We start from the raw sequence: 18,495 nt of genomic DNA, 5'->3' as shown, positions 1-18,495 counted from the left end.
TGATGTCATTATGCTGTACGAACATGTTCCAGACACGAGTTACCCTAGTAATACATGATCTCAGATGATGTCTTGTTCAGGAACGCGAGATTCAAGAACGCGAGATTACGGAAGTTCGTGCAGCCCTCTAATCGATACTGAAAAACACCAAAGCAAGAAAAGTGTACTTGCTTCTTGCTGCCCGTCTTGTGGTGTAGAAGCTCACTTCTCGCTGTCCTCAGAGTGGATCCAAGTTGCATCTAGCAAAAGAAAAGTAGTATTCTCTCTCTCTCTCATACATACATACATATATATATATATATATATATATATATATATATATATATATATATATATATATATATATATATATATATATATATATATATATATATATATATATATATATATATATATATATATATATATATATATATATAATGTCGTGCCGAATAGGCAGAACTTGCGATCTTGGCTTAAATAGCAACGTTCATCTTGCCATATAGGACAAGTGAAAATTTGTGTATGCAATTATTTCGCCAAAATCATTCTGAACCTAACGAGAAAAATATATTTCACTGTGTTTGTTTAGTATTAAATTATTGTAAACAAATCTAAAATATATTTAGTTGGGTTAGGCTAAAATAAATTGCTCTTGTTATAATAAGGTTAGGTAAGTTTTCTAAGATTCTTTTGGTGCAAAATTAAAAATTTTTACATTAACATTAATGAAAAAAATATATCTTTAAACATATAAGAGAAAATTTCAGAAAGGGCTTAATTTTAAATGAGTTCTTGCTAACTGACCAGTTTTACATATTCGGCACGACATTATATATATATATGTCGTGCCGAATAGGCAGAACTTGCTATCTTGGCTTAAATAGCAAGGTTCATCTTGCCATATAGGACAAGTGAAAATTTGTGTATGCAATAATTTCGCCAAAATCATTCTGAACCTAACGAAAAAAATATATTTCACTGTGTTTGTTTAGTATTAAATTATTGTAAACAAATCTAAAAAATATTTAGTTGGATTAGGCTAAAATAAATTGCTCTTGTTATAAGAGAAAATTTCAGAAAGGACTTAATTTTAAATGAGTTCTTGTTAATTGACCAGTTTTACATATTCGGCACGACATATATATATATATATACATATATATATATATATACATATATATATATATATACATATATATATATATATATATATATATATATATATATCAGAGCAGGCCGAGCGTCTATCGACAGTTGCCTTTGACAACTGGTAACTAACACACACACACACACACACACACACACACACACATACACACACACACACACACACACACACACACACACACACACACTGACCTCGGGGATTTAACTTGTAGGTCCAGAATTATCTTAACTTGCCTTCCATCCTGTGATCGAGGCGGAGAAATCCCCTAGATTTTCTTTTGTTTTCTGTCGTAGCTTTCTCCGTCTCTCCCTCCCCTCCTTGTTATCATGCTTTCTCTGAATACTTCTTTCCTAATGAATTACAAAAACAAATTGACTTAGTATTTTAGCATCTCTCACTCCCAACACAAACACAACAATGAACTCCATATTGTCATTGTTTGCTTGTGTAATGAAGGTGCAAGAAAAACAAAAATATCTTCCATGTTGTGAACTCTTAGTCTCGCAGTATAGTGGAAATAATGAATTGTGTGCGGTCTCGAACCACCGTCTTTGTAATTATGTAACAGTACAGATTTCACTGTTTATAGTGAAGATGAAAAGCAGTTCATTATTTACATGTATGATGTAAAAAAGTTGACTGTTTACATGATGTAAAAAATAGTTTAAGTAATTCATTATTTACCTGTATAATGTTTAAAAATTAATCCAGCGTGGTATTTTAAAACACCTGTCGTATTTTAACTGTCATATCTCAGTACCTGTTGTATCTTAGAACACCTGTATCTTAGAACACCGCTCGTATCTTAGAGTGCCTGTTGTATCTAAAAACACCTGTCATAGACCACTTGTCATGTCTAAAAACAACTGTCACATAGACATGCCACACCTTTCAACTCGTGCTGTGTCGTACGCATCAACACCTGTCATATCTGACAACAACGGCTGATGTACTCGCTCCCACCGCGGGCAGCAGCAAACACCTGCACAACACCTGACATCCAATTAGTAGGCGGCGGCCAGGTAAGATTCCTCACTCAGAAGACGAAGTTGGTGAAGCTTCCAGTCATCAGCTGCTTTGATCCTTCCAGTCATCAGCTGCTTTGATCCTTCCAATCATCTGCTTTGATCCTTCCAGTCATCAGCTGCTTTGATCCTTCCAGTCATCAGCTGCTTTGATTTTTCCAATCACCAGCTACTTTGATCCTACCAATCATAAGCTGCTTCGATCCTTCCAATCAACTGCTTTGATCATTCCAATCATCAGCTACTTTGATCATTCAAATCATCAGCTACTTTGAATCTTCCAATCATTAACTACTTTGATCCTTCCAATCATCAGCTACTTTGATTCTTCCAGTCATCAGCTACTTTGATTCTTCCAATCATCAACTACTTGGATCCTTCCAGTCATCAACTACTTTGATCCTTCCAATCATCAACTACTTGGATCCTTCCAGTCATCAACTACTTTGATCCTTCCAATCATCAACTACTTTGATCCTTCTAATCATCAGCTACTTTGATTCATCCAATCATCAGCTACTTTGATTCTTCCAATCAACTACTTGGATCCTTCCAGTCATCAACTACTTGGATCCTTCCAGTCATCAACTACTTTGATCCTTCCAGTCATCAACTACTTTGATCCTTCCAATCATCAACTACTTTGATCCTTCCAGTCATCAGCTACTTTGATTCTTCCAATCATCAGTTGTTTCGATCAATCTTTAAGACACTGGACAAGACTAAACAGTTCTTTTATCAACCTCGACTTTTACATGACACTCCCTCCTTAAAGATCAAAATATTAAGGAACATTAAGAAACACAACAACAATGAACACCGTTAAAAATGTCAAGGAACACAATATTGAGGAACACGAGATTCAGGAACACGAGATTCAGGAACACGAGATTCAGGAACACGAGATTCAGGAACACGAGATTCAGGAACGCGAGATTACGGAACACGAGATTACGGAACACGAGATTACGGAAGTTCGTGCAGCCCTCTAATCGATACTGAAAAACACCAAAGCAAGAAAAGCAACATTAAGGAACACCAAGGTAAAGAACATATCATTAATGAACAGGTTCGTGTAAGGAACCAATGTAAGGAGAACAAAGAAATATATAACACTAGAGGAAGAACAAAGAGAAGCTTAAAGAAGAGAGTCGCAACAAGTCAGGGAGCATCAACCACCTGAACACCAGACATGAAGCACCAGGAACACCAGACATACAGCACCAGGAACACCAGACATGAAGCACCAGGAACACCAGACATGCAGCACCAGGAACACCAGACATGAAGCACCAGGAACACCAGCCATGATGCACCAGGAACACCAGACATGAAGAACCAGGAACACCAGACATAAGGTACCAGGAAAACCATACACGAGGAACCAGGACCACCAGGCATGAACCAGGATCACCAGTCATGAGGTACCAGGAACACCACACATGAGATACCAGGACCATCAGATACGAAGAGGCAGGACCACCAGACATGAAGCACCAGGAACACCAGGCATGAGGAACCAGGACTAATAAACATGAAGTACCAGTTCCACCAGACATGAAACACCAGGAACACCAGACATGAGGAACCAGAACCACCAGAGATGAGGAACAAGGAACACCAGATATAAATAATTTGAAACGCAAGATAAACAAAGAACTCAGAACACGAGACATAATATGGATCACGGAACACCGGACATAATAAGAAACACGGAACACTAAACAAAAAAGAAATAAAAGCATCGGATAGGAAAAAAAACACCAAAAAAGTATTTCCGGCTTATTAGAAAAACTATTAAATATTAAACGCCCAATTTTGGCCGGCAGGACGAGAATTGTGCAGTATTTTTTTCCCCTCTTCAGAATTTATCCAGGCTGGAAAAGCAGTGCTGGAATGTCAACTGAGTAATTTTCAAGGGTGGAATTTTAAGCAGTGAACCATCACCGCTGGAATGCAGCCAAACTTGCCAGATTTTCAACCTAAGTTAAACCCAGAGCAGAATTACCATGGTTGGCATGCCAGGATTGCTGGAACACCACTCTCTCTCTCTCTCTTTTTACACAGGGTTTGACAAGGTTAAGGATCCATAGCTTTATTGACAAGCTATTTACAGGTTAAGGATTCCTAACTTCATTGGCAAGCTAAGAGCTGTTACCTACATCAGCTCATTTGAAAGCATTTTTATTGTTATGAGACATACAAGTAGGGAACAGGATGAAATTGGAGCCATCTGTGGGCCAGCATTTTTATTTGATCAACTGACTTTGTCTCGTTGACATCATTATGCTGTACGAATGTGTTCCATACTCGAGTCATCCTGGGTATATATGATCTCAGATGGAGTGATGTTCTGGAGAAGGGTACAGCCAGAGTGAAGTTGCTGCTTTCTGCCAGTCTTGTGGCATAAAAGCTTGTTTCACGCTGTCCTCGAAGTGGATCCAAGTGTGGTACTTTGACAATATTGGCCTTGTTCATAACAGTAAGGCCACCCACATCCCTCCTATGTTGAAGGCTCTGCTGAAATGACAGATCTATCCAGGATGGGTCCAGGCGAGAGATGAGACGTCTTGCTCTGTTCTCTACTCTGTCAAGCAGTCGCATATGAGAGGGGAGGGGGCGGCAGGCAAACCAAGAAAGTGGAGCATACTCAAGGTGTGAGCATACTTGCGCCTCGTACAGAATCTTGCAACCCCTACTGTCAAGTAGATGCGAGATACGGCGAAGTGCTGTAAACTTCCTGGCTGCCTTGTTTGCAAGATTTACAACATGGTTCTTCATGGTTAGTTTGGAGTCAAATTTCACCCCAAGGATATCAACTTCTTCTCCAGGTGCCAACACCCTCCCATTCATCCTTACTACTGCACCAGCATTAAGGATGAATGGGAGGGTGTTGACACCTGGAGAAGAAGTTGATATCCTTGGGGTGAAATTTGACTCCAAACTAACCATGAAGAACCATGTTGTAAATCTTGCAAACAAGGCAGCCAGGAAGCTTACAGCACTTCGCATTATCTCGTATCTACTTGACAGTAGGGGTTGCAAGATTCCGTACTAGGCACAAGTACGCTCACACCTTGAGTATGCTCCACTTTCTTGGTTTGCCTGCCCCCCCCTCTCATCTCTCTCTCTCTCTCTCTCTCTCTTACTTACTTTTTTTTTCAAGGTTAGGTTAAGGTTCCTAATTTTATTTACAAGCTAAGAATTGTTACTCACATCAGCTCATTTGAAAGCCTTTTTATTATTATGAAACATACACGTAGGGAACAGCAATTTCGTTTGGTCAACTGACTTTATTTTCTCTCTCTCTCTCTCCGACAACTTGAAGTCTTAATCTTAAATTCCCACCTCGGAAATGCTGGAACTTAAATTCCCAATTTCTGGAATACCAGATCTGCAAGTCTGATTTCTACTGGAACTCCCACAAGACTGGACTCCTAGAGTCTAGAATGCAAAGACTGAAATTTCAACCTCTCTCTCTCTCTCTCTCTCTCTCTCTCTCTCTCTCTCTCTCTCTCTCTCTCTCTCTCTCTCTCTCTCTCTCTCGAAGCATGAACTGTCTAATAAACAAAATCTCAACGTTCAAAGCAGGGTCAGTAAATAATATTTCTCAGTCAAAACTTTGCAACCTTTGGTGGCTTGCGGAAGAGCGAGCTTAAAACTTCTGCAATAAAGGTAATAAAATAAGCAAATTATTGCTCTATCAAATTATTTGAGTCCATGAGAGTAAGAGAGAACATACAGTGAATTATTTAGGTCTGTGAAGGTAAGGGAGGAAATGTAGTGGGGATTATATAGGTCTATGAGGGTAAGAGAGGTAAGGCACTGAATTATTTAGGTCTATGAGGATAAGAGGGGTAAGGCACTGAATTATTTAGGTCTATGAGGGCAAGAGATTTAAGGCACTGAATTATTTAGGTCTATGAGGGCAAGAGATTTAAGGCACTGAATTATTTAGGTCTAAGAGGGTCAAAAATGGCCAAAAACACCCTTTGTGACTCCTGGAGTTTTAATGTCCATGAAGGGGTTCTTGATCAAAGGAACTGGAGCTGGCCTTTCTTAGACTCAAATTTGTATTTCCCCAATGGGTTTACAGCTTCTCCGTGAATTTATCTTTAAATAATAATTTTAGAACTTTGGCAGAAAAATATTTTGCATACCGGCTCGTCTGAGTATCGGCTGTCTCTGATTATCTCTAAGATATCTGAGTATCTCTCACGATCATCTCCCAGGTATCTCCGATTAAAAGATTATCATTTCTTGGTGCAGTTCCTCCTACAACACTACCTCTTATTATCTTCACCGTCACCACTACCATCACCACCACCACCACCACCACCATCACTACCATCACCACCTCCATCACCACCACCATCACTACCATCACCACCACCATCACTACCATCACTACCATCACCACCACCATCACTACCATCACCACCATCACCACCACCATCACTACCATCACTACCATCACCACCACCATCACTACCATCACCACCACCATCACTACCATCACCACCACCATCACTACCATCACCACCACCATCACTACCATCATCACCACGATCACCACCACCACCACCAACACCACTACCAACACCACTACCACCACCCGTGGAAAGCCACGAGGTGTGGGCTAAATGGGAATTTAGCGTTCTCGGTGTGAAACGTCGTCACTGGATCAACCAAGGCCAGGTTGGAAATCCAGAGAATGAAGAAAGAAGCAAAGGACACATGTTCTTTCAACTGAATCAGCCACCAAAACATATTTAGGACGCTGCCAGTAATATCAGCTTGGAGCTTGCCGTCCCACTGGACAATTAGAGCCACGTCAGAGTTGAAGATTCCGTGGATGCTGCTGGTGGAAGTGGCCTTCCGATGCTGTTGTCATTACCGTATAATGTTGATCCTGTTAACCGTCAGTGAGGTAATGTCATGACCGAGAGTTCCAGCTGTCTTTTCGGCAGTCATCACTGTTGGTCCATCAGACACTTTTGTTGTAGTTCAGAGTAGCCATGATAGCTGCACTCACAACCTTCTTTTGGCTGTCTGTTGTGAAGGGGCGGAGTTTGTCAGCTTGGACCTGAAACTGGATCAGCCAAAGATTCCTCAGCTGCGGAAGTACAGCTGCTGCTTCTGCTACTGCTTACAAGAGTGATTTTATCATCTAAAAGTTCATCATCCTTGCTTGCCTCCTGCCGGCATATCTCCTTTTTGGCTAAATATTCCTGCTGTTTCTTGTTTTGGCGAGCCCCTTTTCACCAGAGGAAATCGCTCTCCGACGCAATTTTTCCGCTGAGCAAGAAGGAAGGTTTTCTCCTCAGTACAAATGGTCTTTAGGGTATTGGCGTGGGAAAGGTAAAAAAAAAATCTAAAAAAAAAAAAAAAAATGTTTTGGGACGCCTGTTTTCTTCAGCGGCTGTCACTTGCACACAGTAATACAAGCACGATCTTCCTTCATAGATTTACCAACGCTTCATGCGCAGTCCGCTGCTGGTAGAGATAAAGCGAGTACTGTATGAAAGAGCTTGCCAGCTTAACCCAAGCTTCACACCCTTTATACCATCCTCATACTTCTCAATTAATAATATTTTGAAGCCAGTCGGAAGAAGCATTCTTGAGTTAATCTTACGGGTTTAGCGCTGACTCTAAAATATAACATAATCTCAACAATAACAATATTCAAAACATGTGAAGAAATCTTGTGAAAAACGAAATTCGCCCAATAAAATGGTTTATTTCGTAAGACGCCACTTAGTACATAACCTTGGCTTGATGAATCTTTATCCAGAGTTTGATTTGCACTAGCAACTTCCTGCCGTAGGTGTAGGCAATACCTCCCATCTAACAAAATGATCCCCACTGGCCTATCTAAACTTATGCTCTTATATTCCCTATTCTGGGAAGAAACATGAATATCACTATTTATTCAATAAAAATGGCAAATTAGGACTTTAAGTTATCCAGTAGGAGCTTGAAGCTTGTATTCAGGAAACACCACTATACAAATTTGAACCCGATCGGGTGAGTAATTCTCAAGTTATAACACGTATTCAAACGATTCCAGGTTTATTCATTATTATTTAAGTACACCAACAAATATACCTACACGACGTATACGAAACTCAATAGGTACCATCCTGGCTCTAAGATGCATCAGCCTTTAAATAGTGAAGTTGTTCAGAAGCAGCAAACTGAAATTCATTTAACGTGATTTGAACATTCAAATGGTATAAAATACCGACAGGTTGTTAGGTAAGACACATATGCAACAGTTAGGTATCTTTATTTCGAAACGTTTCGCCTACACAGTAGGCTTCTTCAGTCGAGTACAGAAAAGTTGATAGAAGCAGAAGATACTTGAAGACGATGTAATCAGTCTTCAAGTATCTTCTGCTTCTATCAACTTTTCTGTACTCGACTGAAGAAGCCTACTGTGTAGGCGAAACGTTTCGAAATAAAGATACCTAACTGTTGCATATGTGTCTTACCTAACAACGTGATTTGACGGGAATAATGGTCAAATCTGTACTTAAATACTTGAATATTCCTTCTCCGACCTCGTCGAAACAGAAGTCACCTTTTTGAAGGTTAGAAGTTACGCCACCGAGGATTTTGGAAGTTATTCGAGCCATTCCAGGATGCTGGGAATGGGTTCTACAACTTTGCTCATAGGGCACGTAAATATGCAAATTGTTCCAAGAATTTGGCTTTCGTTACAATGCATAAGCATTGAACATTACAAGCCGACTGGGTGAGGCGTTCTCGAGTTATGAGCCAAAGAAAATCGAAAAGTTGGAGGGGAAAAAATCGGGCATTTATGCCATGATAATTGACCAGGATGGTCCGAAACGTCGACATAAGTTTTCTTTCCAAAATGTTTATCTGTGAACTCTTCTGAATGACTTGAAAAAGCTCGCCTGTGAGCGAAATCTCGTCACAGACTAGATTTCATTCATGTTCGTAACTTTGTGCTACCATACCTTTAAAAAGACCTTTTTTTTTTTTTTTTTTTTTTTTTTTTTTTTTTTTTTTTTTTTTTGCCTTCTAAACCACCCAGTAAATAATACAATGAACTCTGCACTTAATGCTACAACCGAAGTATTTGCCAGGAATATTGCAATATATTCAGGTGGCGCTTGTGAGGCTGGAGAGCACTGGTAGTGTGACACAGCCTGATCGTGCATGCAACGTCGGGGTTATCGCAGATCAGTATCGTCCCTCTTGCCTGATGTGTGTGTGTGTGTGTGTGTGTGTGTGTGTAGTCTTACCAGTGTATACGTATGTTTGCTTTTAATTGCTTATACCTTAATAGTTTAGCTAGTATAAGTGCGTAATTATGCATGTGTATACGGGCGATTTTGTTTGTGCATCCCTATAGTTCAGGAAGCAAGAGTGGGAGGGGAGAGAGACTATTATAGAACATGTTCTAAACTGTCAGTCAGATATGGTTCAACTCGGTCGCTTCACTTAATGCGAGTGGACGCGTGTTCATATATAGACTTTTTTTTTTTTTTACCCTCGTTCGGAAAATGTTGGGATGCATAGGTTAACATCAAGTTTCTTGTAAGATAAGAAGTCTGCGACGGAAACTTTTCAGTTATTGACTGAGGCTTACGGTGAAGAGTGCATGTTTCGTGAATGCGTTTTTGAATGGCACGAACGATTTCCTGAAGGCAGAGAAAGAGTGAATGATCGCCCATGCGGCCCACGCACAGCAGTCACCGATGATGTGATCCCATAAAGCCAGAAGGTTGGGTGTTCGAGCAGTAGCTGAGAAAGTTCATTTGAACAAGGAAGGTGTTCGACGCATTCTAACAGAAGAATTAAACATGAGAAAGGTTTGTGCAAAAATGTTACCAAAAATAACGTCGAAATGAATCGTTTGAATAGCAGCGTTTAGCTAATAAAAACATCACTGTTCTTGAGCACCCACCCTACTCGCCAGACCTGGCTCCCTGCGACGTCCACCTCTTTCCAATGATCAAGATGTGGAAGCAAAAACGAGGGATACCCTCAACAGCCTTTCAGAAAATGATCTGCGGAATTACTTTGGACGTCGGCAGCATCGTATGCAGCTGTGTATCAACTCAGATGGGAACCCTTTTGAGGGTGATCGTAGTTGATTTTCTTAATTTGTTAAAAAGTCACAGGTACAGACTCGATTGTGTATGTGTGTGTGTGGGGGGGGGAGGTCGTATATATATACATATTGCCTATGTATGTTTTTCCCCTTGTATATGTTTTTTTGCCTTCGTATACGAATCCTCATTAGTTTATATTTACAGGATAATAAGACACATGTGCAACATTTGGGAATCTTTACTGAGGAAACGTATCGCCAACCAGTGGCTTCGTCAGTCCAATACAGAGAAGAACAGACTGAGGAACTCATTCCCAGGCGAAACGTTTCCTCAGTAAAGATTCCCAGATGTTGCACAAGTGTCTCATTCTTCTACTTTTGGGTTTTCTAAGCCATAATATCACATGTTTACAGGAGGAGTCTCATTTCATTTTTTTGAGACTGCTTTACCAGTATTTTCATGATTTTTTCACCACCTTCAGTATGTATATCGAACATTGGCAAGTTGATGAATAAAAAAGGGGCACAAATGGAACAATACACAAATGACCCGAACTTAGAGAGAAGCTTATGACGACGTTTCGGTCCGACTTGAACCATTTACAAGTCACAGTGTGGCTTGTAAGTAGTCAAAGTTGGACCGAAACGTCGTTGCAAGCGTCTCCTCCTTATGTGCGGAATATCTGAGTATTCCCAAGTTGATGAGTAAGATACCTGTGCACCTGAGCGGCACACAGGTATCTTTATGGTCGCAACGTTTCGCCTACGCAGCAGGCTTTCATGATACTGGCGTCAATATCCTCTCCTCTCTCTCTTTCCTCCTTACACCACAAAAAAAGTTATCCTCCCGCCCCGCTCTTCGCCACGGAGAAAACACCAGTGACAGTCAAAACGGGCTGGTAGCGGTGTTTTATGTTTTAATTACTGGAAGAGCGTGGAGCGGCCAAACCCAGACTACACCATCGCTGTTATGGCTTTCACTCTCAATATTATTCATACCTGACGTGGTAATGGTTAAGTTTCCTGTGCATGTACCAACTGGATGGGGAGTTAAGAATATACTTGTTTTTGCAGTGGTAGGGGGAGAGGAGGGATTGGGGGGGACGTTTTGGAGGGGAGGGGAGGGGTTTTGGGTAGGGGAAGAGAGGGGAGTGTTTAGAGTGTTAGTTACCAACTGCAAAAGCACTTGTTGATAGACACTTAGCTTGTGTGTGTGTGTGTGTACTCAACTAATTGTCGAATCATAGCTCCTGGTCCTGCCTCTTTACTGGTCGCTACTAGGTCACTCTCTCCCTGCTCCGTGGGCTTTATCATACCTCTTCTTAAATCTATGTATGGATCCTGCCTCCACTACCTCACTTTCCAGACTATTCCACTTCCTGATAACTCTATGACTGAGGAAATACTTCCTAACATCTCTGTGGCTCATACAAGTCTTCATCTTCCAACTGTGACTCCTCGTTGCTATGTCCCATCTCTATCCCTCTATCCCTCCTGTCCTCCAGTGTTGTCAAGTCGATTTACCTTAACCTCTCCTCATAGGACATGCCCCTTAGCTCCGGGACTAGTCTCACTGCAAACCTTTTCACTTTCTCTAATTTCCTGACGTGCTTGGCCAGGTGTGGGTTCCAAACTGGTGCTGCATACTCCAATATGGGCCTGACGTACACGGTGTACAGAGTCCTGAACGACGCCTTACTGAGGTGTAGGAACGCTATTCCTAGGTTTGCCAGGCGCACATATGCTGCAGCAGTTATTCGGTTGATGTGAACCACAGGAGACGTGCTCGTTATTATGCTCACCCCAAGATCCTTTTCCTTGAGTGAGGCTTGTAGTCTGTACCCCCCTAGACTGTACTCTGTCTGTAGTCTTCTTTATTCTTCACCGATCTTCATGACTTTACACTTGGTGGGGCTGAACTTCATGAGCCAGTTACTGGACCAGGCCTGCAGCCCTTTGTAATCCTGCCTGATACTCGTCCGATTGAATTCTCCTCATTAACTTCACATCGTCTTCAAACAGGGACACTTCTGAGTCTATTCCTTCCGTCATGTCATTCACATATACCAGTGTGTGTGTGTGTGTGTGTGTGTGTGTGTGTGTGTGTGTGTGTGTGTGTGTGTGTGTGTGTTTGAAGAAAGGCCAACACTGTTAACATCTTTATCGTGACATGATAAAAATCTTAATAGAGCGAAACGTTGACTCAAGAAGCAAAATGTTAGGCAATAAATATTCTTTACTATTGGCTCAGACCTGATAGTTCCTCCTCTTAAGCTCCTTCAATTTTCTTTCTCCTCCTAAACTCCTTCCCTTCTCTCTCTCCTCCTCTTTCTCCTAAACTCCTTCCCTTCTCTCTCTCCTCCTCTTCCTCCTAAACTCCTTCCCTTCTCTCTCTCCTCCTTTTCCTTCTAAACTCCTTCCCTTTTATTCCTCCTCCTCACCGTCTTCTCATTTTCACTTCCCTCACTGTCTCCCCTCCTCCCTCTCTTTTCCCTACATGACTTCTACGATTTTAGCGTCTCCCCATAAATTTAATAATAATAATAGTAATAATAATGCAATTATAATACAAAGATAATATAATTAATGATAACACTAATAATAACGTTTTGTGATAGTCTTTCACATTATAGTTGAAGATGGTGTCACTTTAGCGTCTTGTGCCTGGTTCATAAACCTGTTTTGTTCCTTAATGCAGGTGACACTGTGTGTAGTATATAGTGGCTCCGCTGTACCAACAGGGAGGGAGGGACGGAGAGAGAGAGAGAGAGAGAGAGAGAGAGAGAGAGGGAGGGAGGGAGGGCGTCAGGAAAAATTTCCCAATTACACATCACTGGAAAAAGTACACATTATCAGGCTATCTCCTCCTCTTCTTCTTGTTCTCTCCACCTGCTGTTGTTACTACTGTTCTTTCTGCGCTGCCTCCTCCTCCTCCTCCTCCTCTTCAACTGCTCCTTCTACAATTTATCATGCTGTTTCCCCTCCACCTTTCCACTTCTCATCGTCTTGCTTCCATCTGCTGTTGCTCTTACTGTTGATTTTTCTGCTGCCCCTCCCTCTTCTTGCTGCTGCTGCTGCTGCTGCTGCTGCTGCTGCTGCTCCTGCTGCTGCTCCTGCTGCTGCTCCTGCTGCTGCTCCTGCTGCTGCTCCTGCTGCTGCTCCTGCTGCTGCTGCTGCTGCTGCTGCTCCTCCTCCTCCTCCTCCACCACCACAACAGCCAGCTGTGTGTAATTGAACTAATCACAGTACAGAGCCTTGCTGGCGTTCTAAATTACCTCTTCACCGTAACTTGAGTCTACTAGTCAGAGATTCGCATCCTTCCTGTGCTGGACCGCAAATTGTGTAGTGTTGGGCTGGTCCAGCAGAGTCCCATCGTTTCTGTGTTGGACCGTAAATTGTGTAGTGTTGGGTTGGTCCAGAGGGGTCCCATCGTGCCTGTGCCGGACCGTAATTTGGCTAGTTGTATTGGTCCGGTGAATTGGTGAAGCTTCTGCCTAGTGAATTATTCCAGCTGTAGTATTTAAGGTTAAGTGTGAATTGTTCCAGTTATTGTATTGTGGGTTAACTGTGAACTGTGTGAAAAACGACACTTATGTACAATTTAGAACAATTATCGAAGGTAACGTTTCGCCACGACTGGCTTCTTCAGTCCTAATACAGAGGTAACTAAGAAACAAGTTTATGTAGTGGCAGGAGTCAGGTGGAAAGCTGCGAGGGTAGTAGTATTAGTGGTAGTAGTAGTAGTGGTAGTAGTGGTAGTAGTAGTGGTAGCAGTATTGGTAGTAGTGGAAGTAGTAGTGGTAGTAGTGGTAGTAGTAGTGGTAGTAGTGGTAGTAGCAGTGGTAGTAGTAGTGGTAGTAGCAGTGGTAGTAGTAGTGGTAGTAGCAGTGGTAGTAGTAGTAGTGGTAGTAGCAGTGGTAGTAGTAGTGGTAGTAGCAGTGGTAGTAGTGGTAGTAGCAGTGGTAGTAGTAGTGGTAGTAGTGGTAGTAGCAGTGGTAGTAGTAGTGGTAGTAGCAGTGGTAGTAGCAGTGGTAGTAGTAGTAGTAGTGGTAGTAGCAGTGGTAGTAGCAGTGGTAGTAGTGGTAGTAGCAGTGGTTGTAGTAGTGGTAGTAGCAGTGGTAGTAGTAGTGGTAGTAGTGGTAGTAGTAGTGGTAGTAGCAGTGGTAGTAGTGGTAGTAGCAGTGGTAGTAGCAGTGGTAGTAGTAGTGGTAGTAGCAGTGGTAGTAGCAGTGGTAGTAGTAGTGGTAGTAGCAGTGGTAGTAGCAGTAGTAGTAGCAGTGGTTGTAGTGGTAGTAGTAGTAGTAGTAGTAGTGGTAATCATTTCTTAACTGTAAACTTTTTCCATCTGCTCTACTGTGGGATTCAATTCTTGGTTCAGGCAAACTGTTGCTTACCTAAACATGTGTGCACTGTGTTGGAAATATTGATGGATGCAAACATAAAACATCCTCTTGAACATAAACATGACTTAGAGGTCAGGAAACTCTCCATATCTCGGCTTGAAGATAGTCTCTTGCCACCGAAAAATACTGACATCACTTAACTGTGTTACTCACTTCTGCCCGTGCGGGTTTTTCATTTTGTATTCCTGAAAACAATGGAGAAAATGTTAATTTTTATCCTTGTACACACACACACACACACACACAAACGCTGGCACCTGTGTGTACAAGTATGTGAGTGTCTGCATATATGCACACCTCTTTGTACTCGCCTGTATGCATTTGTAGTGGTCGAGTCACAGATCCTAGTTCAGATTCACGTCTATTGCTGTATGTGGTTGTAGCTGAACGTGTATACCTGTATATGTATATACGTGTGCGTGAGTGTATATGCATGAGTGTACCTGCGTGCGTGAGTGTGTGAGTGCACATTTCTTTCTTCCCGGCGTGATGACCACAGGTAAGAAGCTACAACACTAAGGTCTTATTATCTAAGGAATTGGAGACAGGTTTACCCCCTGAGGAACTGAGGTGGTCAGTCCCTCAGCTATGATAGGTGGCCAGTCCCTCAGCTATTATAGGTGGTCAGTCCCTCAGCTATGATAGGTGGCCAGTCCCTCAGCTATGATAGGTGGCCAGTCCCTCAGCTATGATAGGTGGTCAGTCCCTCAGTTATAATAGGTAGTCAGTCCCTTAGTTATAATAGGTAGTCAGTCCCTCAGTTATAATAGGTAGTCAGTCCCTCAGTTATGATAGGTAGTCAGTCCCTCAGCTATGATAGGCAGTCACTCCCTCAGCTATAAGTGGTCAGTCCCTCAGTTATGATAGGTAGTCAGTCCCTCAGCTATGATAGGTAGTCAGTCCCTCAGTTATAATAGGTAGTCAGTCCCTCAGTTATATTAGGTAGTCAGTCCCTCAGTTATAATAGGTAGTCAGTCCCTCAGCTATAAGTGGTCAGTCCCTCAGTTATGATAGGTAGTCAGTCCCTCAGCTATGATAGGTAGTCAGTCTCTCAGTTATAATAGGTAGTCAGTCCCTCAGTTACAATAGGTAGTCCCTCAGCTATGATAGGTGGCCAGTCCCTCAGCTATGATAAGTGGTCAGTCCCTCAGCTATGATAGGTGGTCAGTCCCTCAGCTATGACAGGTGGTCAGTCCCTCAGCTATGATAGGTGGTCAGTCCCTCAGCTATGACAGGTGGTCAGTCCCTCAGCTATGATAGGTGGTCAGTCCCTCAGCTATGACAGGTGGTCAGTCCTTCAGCTATGACAGGTGGTCAGTCCTTCAGCTATGACAGGTGGTCAGTCCCTCAGCTATGATAGATGGTCAGTCCCTCAGGTATGATAGGTAATCAGTCCCTCAGCTATGATAGGTGGTCAATCCCTCAGTTATGACAGGTGGTCAGTCCCTCAGTTATGATAGGAAGTCAGTCCCTCAGTTATGATAGGTAGTCAGTCCCTCAGTTATGATAGGTGGCCAGTCCCTCAGTTATAAGTGGTCAGTCCCTCAGCTATGATAGGTAGTCAGTCCCTCAGTTATAATAGGTAGTCAGTCCCTCAGTTATATTAGGTAGTCAGTCCCTCAGCTATGATAGGTAGTCAGTCCCTCAGTTATAATAGGTAGTCAGTCCCTCAGCTATAAGTGGTCAGTCCCTCAGTTATGATAGGTAGTCAGTCCCTCAGCTATGATAGGTAGTCAGTCCCTCAGTTATAATAGGTAGTCAGTCCCTCAGTTATAATAGGTAGTCAGTCCCTCAGCTATGATAGGTGGCCAGTCCCTCAGCTATGATAAGTGGTCAGTCCCTCAGCTATAAGTGGTCAGTCCCTCAGCTATGATAGGTGGTCAGTCCCTCAGCTATGACAGGTGGTCAGTCCCTCAGCTATGATAGGTGGTCAGTCCCTCAGCTATGACAGGTGGTCAGTCCTTCAGCTATGATAGGTGGTCAGTCCCTCAGCTATGATAGGTGGTCAGTCCCTCAGCTATGACAGGTGGTCAGTCCCTCAGCTATGATAGGTGGTCAGTCCCTCAGCTATGACAGGTGGTCAGTCCTTCAGCTATGACAGGTGGTCAGTCCCTCAGCTATGATAGATGGTCAGTCCCTCAGGTATGATAGGTGATCAGTCCCTCAGCTATGATAGGTGGTCAGTCCCTCAGTTATGACAGGTGGTCAGTCCCTCAGTTATGATAGGAAGTCAGTCCCTCAGATATGATAGGTAGTCAGTCCCTCAGCTATGATAGATGGCCAGTCCTTCAGCTATGATAGGTGGCCAGTCCCTCAGTTATGATAGGTGGTCAGGTCTCAGCTATGATAGGTGGTCAGTCCCTCGGCTATGATAGGTGGTCAGTCCCTCGGCTATGATAGGTGGTCAGTCCCTCGGCTATGATAGGTGGTCAGTCCCTCAGCTATGATAGGTGGTCAGTCCCTCAGCTATGAGAGGTGGTCAGTCCCTCGGTTATGACAGGTAGTCAGTCCCTCGGCTATGATAGGTGGTCAGGTATCAGCTATGATAGGTGGTCAGTCCCTCGGCTATGATAGGTGGTCAGTCCCTCGGCTATTATAGGTGGTCAGTCCCTCAGTTATGATAGGTGGTCAGTCCCTCAGCTATGAGAGGTGGTCTGTCCCTCGGATATGACAGGTAGTCAGTCCCTCGGCTATGATAGGTGGTCAGTCCCTCAGCTATGATAGGTAGTCAGTCCCTCGGCTTTGATAGGTGGTCAGTCCCTCACCTATGATAGGTGGTCAGTCCCTCGGCTATGATAGGTGGTCAGTCCCTCGGCTATGATAGGTGGTCAGTCCCTCAGCTTATGATAGGTGGTCAGTCCCTCAGCTATGATAGGTGGTCAGTCCCTCGGCTATGATAGGTGGTCAGTCCCTCGGCTATGATAGGTGGTCAGTCCCTCAGCTTATGATAGGTGGTCAGTCCCTCAGCTATGATAGGTGGACGGAATATCGAGTTTCATATTGTCCTCGGGCTGAATAATCCAGACGGGTTAAGCGCTCCACACAACTTAGGACAGTCCAACAAGCATGTTTATGAGGAAGCGCTAAATCCGTAGGGGTCATTCAGCAGATGAGTGTTCTGTTGTGCGTAAGTGTGGATATGTGCATCTTGTGTACGTAGGTGTGGATATGTGCATCTTGTGTACGTAGGTGTGGATATGTGCATCTTGTGTACGTAGGTGTGGATATGTGTATCTTTTTGTACCAGTGTCATCGGTTAATAGGTCCGTATCCCCCAGTGCCGTTGGTTAATAGGTCCGTATCCCCCAGTGCCACTAATTGTGCTGTATCTAAGTGCCACTTATTTTGTACTTTAGTTTGACCTCAAGTTTTTAGGATTTTAATGTGTGTGTGTGTGTGTGTGTGTGTGTGTGTGTGTGTGTGTGTGTGTGTGTGTGTGTGTGTGTGTGTGTGTGTGTGTGTGTGTGTGTGTGTGTTCGGGGATTGAGGGATGGGTAGTGGGAGGGAAGGATGGGGAGAAGGAGGGAGGGATGAGAGAGGGGAGGGAAGAGAAGGTGGAGAGAGGAAGGGAGGGAGGAAAGGAGGGAGAGAGGGGAAAAAGAGCGAGGGAGGGATGGGGAGAGGAAAGGTAGGAGGGAGGGATGGAGAGAAGGATGAAGATAGGGAGAGGGAAGAATGGACACAGGGAGGGAGGGAGGTGCAAGGATGTTGCACCAACACAAACAAGACAATTATCTGATAATATTCCTGATAATCTTCCCTCCAGTGATATTAATGACCTGGAAGACACCAATTATTACCAATAACAACGTTTTTATTCCTTTACTATTG

The sequence above is a fragment of the Cherax quadricarinatus genome, chromosome 61 (genome assembly GCF_038502225.1).
Source record: "Cherax quadricarinatus isolate ZL_2023a chromosome 61, ASM3850222v1, whole genome shotgun sequence".
NCBI lineage: Eukaryota > Metazoa > Arthropoda > Malacostraca > Decapoda > Parastacidae > Cherax > Cherax quadricarinatus.
This window is presented reverse-complemented; position numbering follows the sequence as displayed.